Source organism: Castor canadensis, chromosome 1 (genome assembly GCF_047511655.1).
Source record: "Castor canadensis chromosome 1, mCasCan1.hap1v2, whole genome shotgun sequence".
Classification (NCBI taxonomy): Eukaryota; Metazoa; Chordata; class Mammalia; order Rodentia; family Castoridae; genus Castor; species Castor canadensis.
This window is the reverse complement of record NC_133386.1, coordinates 140,317,075-140,321,705: the sequence shown is the minus strand read 5'-3', so window position 1 is coordinate 140,321,705 and position 4,631 is coordinate 140,317,075. Positions and strand designations below refer to the sequence as shown.

The 4,631-nt window shown below is 42.4% G+C and overlaps 1 pseudogene; it reads left to right on the top strand.

Annotated features, from left to right (window-relative positions):
• The first annotated feature begins 2,972 nt into the window (after positions 1 to 2,972).
• Positions 2,973 to 3,981, top strand: LOC141424199 (olfactory receptor 52Z1P-like; annotated as a pseudogene).
• Positions 3,982 to 4,631: the final 650 nt, after the last annotated feature.

Below are 4,631 nucleotides of genomic sequence, written 5' to 3'. Positions count from 1 at the left end.
CAGACTTTTTCATAAACTGGAGTAAAAGAAGAGAGAAGTGAGAGATATCCTGAGAACAAAGAGAAGAGGCATCTCTTCCCCTGGAGCTGAAAAAAGAAAAATGATCAAAGAAACCAGTTTGTGAGAATAGGAAGAAACTGAGGTTCTTGTCCGTGGCTTCAACTCTCACAGTGGAGAGGGCATGCCTCTTCTCACAGAAAGCATATAAGTCAGGAATCCTCATTTCAGCTCTCCAGTCTGTCCCACTCTTCTGTTAGTCAGAACATTAACCCTTATGGAGTAATTTAACTGTATTGGTCTTCCTCCTCTGCTAAATTTCTAGACCTTAAAGTCTCCAGAACAATCAAATCTGTTTCTCTGGTTCCTGGCACTCTGTTCCTGCTTCTCATTGTACTTCCTTCTCTTTAGTTTCTTTAACTGATATCTGTTATTCTGTCTACCCCTAAGGAGTCTATTTTAGTTCTTCTATAAAATTATAATCCCATTTTCATCTCTAGCCTTAAATCCTTCATTGGAGCTCTCCACTGTTTTATTCAGTCATTGGCTGGAAATTTCTTCACTGTGAGTCCTCAAAACATCAAAATGCAATTCATTAAAAAAATGCAATTCATTAATTATACTTCCTATCACCCCAGCACCATCCTTCCTTTTTCAGGTTTTGGCAGCTCCAACATAGTCAGCAAAGCTTTTTTTAAAAATTTAAATTTTTGATTCCTGTTCCTCTCCATTTCTAATTGGTTCTCAAGTCTGTTTGATTTAACTCTAGAAGCCCTCCTTCATCTTTCCTAAAATCTTCCTTAAGCCAATTAACTGACTTCCCCATCTCTCATAGTTTTCATTTCTTGCATTCTTGCTTTACAGGATTATTATTCTATACCACCTTTATTGAATGCTTTGGGGCCCCATGTCAAAGAAGCTCTTTAAGGAATTTACCTGAGGAATCCCAAGACACAAAACAGGAGAGCAAATTACAGTCCATATTACATAGAGAGAGAAACTTGTCCAAGATTCATGGGAAGCCTCTGTCATTTTTCTCTCCCTTAAGGATGACCATCTTCTGGTACATTTGGGAAGGGGAGCGTGGAATCCTTAAACATCATCTTCTTAGCCACTGCTCCTTTGGGTTACATTTTCCAATTCATCCCTTTACTCTTTCTTACACTGCCTCTCACCTCACTTCTCATTTCCACCAACCTCCCTAAAAGTCTTCTGCAGACTCTACTATATGAATTTTTTGCCACCTACCCACAAGGATTGTCTGGCCCAATCCTCAACAATACATCTCCCAAAAGTCTGTGTTATGTTATCCAAATCTATTTTCCAGATAGACGTTTCAGGGTGGACTATGTAATTCCAAACCCACTTCCTTTTGAGTTCTCCCTGCACTGTGAATTATACAAAGAGATGTTCCTGTTTTTCTTCTGAGTATTGAAAAGGTGGCTATAAAAACACTCATACAAACACTGACTTTCAAAGACAATATATCTAAACCTAGAAAAAGGAAGAAAAACATTTCCAAACTGTTCCACAATTTATAAGGCTTCTCTGATCTTCAGTAATAGTAGTAGTAAAGGGACCAACTGTCTAGTGTGCTTGACCATTTTCCTGGGATTCCAGACTCCTAATCCTGACTCCTGGAAAGTCTCAGGCAAACCAGAATGATCTGGTCATCCCAAAGGTGTTTAAAGAGTGCATTCTGGAGTGACTGAGTGGGTTCAAATCCATCTCTGCCATCTACTAGTTTTATGATCTTGAACCAGACTTAACCTCGGTGTGTCCCAGTTTCTCACTGACAAAATGAAGATTTTTTAAAAAGCTAATACATGAAAGCATTTAGAATGCTTCCTGACATATAGTCAACGTTCAATGAGCATAAGATTTTTTTTGGTATATCAGGGTTAGTACTTTTTATCATCACACCCACCACCACCACCACCATTAAATTGTGCTCCCTGTGAATCTGGATAAAATATGGCTGCATTACTAAATATATCTTTCAATATCTACTCCCTTAATTATGTAAAGAAAAACCTGGCCAACGCTTTGAAATCACTGCTCTAAAAGTCTATGTACATGTTTACCACCTCCACCTTCTTCCTATTCCTCATCTACCTGCTCACAAACAATGCGCCAACAAATCCTGTGCTTGGAGCTCTAGTGAGTACTCCACAGGCATGCTGTTACCCCTCGCTTTTCAGAACTCATCTCCAGAAAGGAAAGCAAGTTCATCATCTATGACACTGAGGACCCAGCCAGGCACGAGGACAAGGTCAGTCTAGAGGGACTGAGGAAGGAACCAGTCTCAGTCTCTGCAGCCTGTTGCTTTTGGTCCAGAAGACCAGTTTCCGCAGAAACTTTTCCTCTGTCCCAGCCATGGTGTGCCCTGAGCACACAAGTGAGGCCATCATTCCTAGATGGATCCTTTCTCCCCAGTAAGCACCACCTGATCCTTTCCCGGGCTGCTTGGATCAAAGATTCTTCATATGCTTCTCTTCCACCTAATCAAGGGTTTCTTTTCTTCAACCTTTCTTGTTTCACCTCTAGCATTGCTCTTTTTTCCCTCTTCCTATATCACATTTATGTTTCCTCCTAACCTTTTATCGAACAAATAGCTGTAACACTGCACATCAGCAAGTATCCTGTGAGTTTAGATTTCACACACAAAAGGTCAAAAGCTCCCTGAAGACAAGAAATCTATGTAGCTCCCACAACACTTGGTGTATATTGTCTGCCCCAAAAGAATAAACACATAGAAAAAGGTGAGATTTCTTTTTTTTTTTTTTTTGTGGCCCTGGGGTTTGAACTCAGGGCCTCATGCTTGCTTGCTGGGCAGGTGCTCTTACCACTTGAGCCACTCCACCAACTGAAAGGTGAATTTTCATCATTCAATCCCCAGATAACTAAAACAACCATTTTGTTCTAACAGCCTCTGATCCCAACTCCTGCCTGGTGCTAGCCCAGGACAGAAGCTAATGGGTAAGGATGGAAATACCAGCATCTTCAACATCTCCTATGTCACCTTTCTTCTAGTGGGTTTCCCTGGATTGCAGGAATGGTGGCCTTTCCTGGTCCTGCCTCTTACCTTTCTCTATGTGACCATCATATCTGCCGATGCTCTTGTTATCTACACAGTGATGGCCCAGCAGAACCTGCATCAGCCCATGTACGTGCTCATTGCTCTGCTCCTGACTGTTAACATTTGTACTGCCACAGCTGTGATGCCTAAAATGCTAGAAGGCTTTGTGCATTATGTTAATCCCATCTCACTGCATGGCTGCCTGGCCCAGATGTCCTTTATTTACTTCACCCTCCTTCTGGACTACAATCTCCTGCTTGCCATGGCCCTAGACCGCTATGAAGCCATCTGCCACCCACTCCGTTATTCTGACCTGATGACCTCCCACCTGCTTGAACCAATGGCCATTTTGCCCTGACATGGAACCTGGGAGTAGCAGGGCCCTTGGTGGTGTTAACTGCACAAGCTTAATTCTGCCAGACAGCAATGATTCAACACTTTGCCTGTGAGTACACTGCACTGCTGATCATAGCTAGTGGAGACCTTACCTTCAACAACTGGTTGGGGTTGGCTATGCGGTTGGTCACTGTGACCTTTGATCTGGGAACCTCCTACACTCAAATCATCTATGCTGCCTTCCAGATCTCTTCTGGGGCAGCCTGAGCCAAGGCCTTGCACACCTGTGGCTCCCACTTACTGGTCATCTTCACCATCTACCTCTCTGGTCTTTCTACTTCCATTGTCTTTCGAGTAGCCAAGACTGTGTCTCATAATGTCCAGAATCTACTCAGTGCCATGTACTTATTGCTTCCAGGAGCCTTGAATCCTCTCATTTATGGGGTGAGGCTAGGGAGATCTGGCCACATATTGAAAAGATGGTCTGTGAAAAGTAATCACCCCAGGAGGCTGGAGAGAGGCCACAGAAACTGCAAAACATGAGAATGAAGAGGTAACTGCCAAAGTAAGAGGACTTTATCTTAGAAGATGAAGCTGTGATGTGACCTCTGGGAGCAAGAAATAAGCAGGCAGTACTCAGAGACAGGCAGAAATTTCCTGAGATTATGGCTCAACAGCAGGCTCCTTGTTGGTCAACTATGGCATGTTAAATTCTTATCATATTCTTTCTGGTTTCCCCAATAATAAAACTGCTTGTACTTATTTATCCTTCTTATTTTCTCTTTCCAGTTCTTTTTTCTTTAATTTTTATTTTATTCATTTGTGCATTCAATGTTTGGGTCATTTCTCCCCTCTTCCACACTCCCCCTCTCTTTCCAACCCCTCCCATCCCCACTCCCTCCCTTACCCCTCATTACCACTCCATACCCAGCAGAAACTATTTTGCCCTTATCTCTAATTTTGTTGTAGAGAGAGTACAAGCAATAATAGGAAGGACCAAGGGTTTTTGCTGGTTGAGGTAAGGATAGCTATACAGGGCATTGACTCACATTGATTTCCTGTGCGTGCATGTTACCTTCTAGGTTAATTCTTTTTGATCTCACCTTTTCTCTAGTTCCTGGTCCCCTTCTCCTATTGGCCTCAGTTGCTTTAAGGTATTTGCTTTAGTTTCTCTGTGTTGAGGGCAACAAATGCCATCTAGTTTCTTAGGTGTCTTACC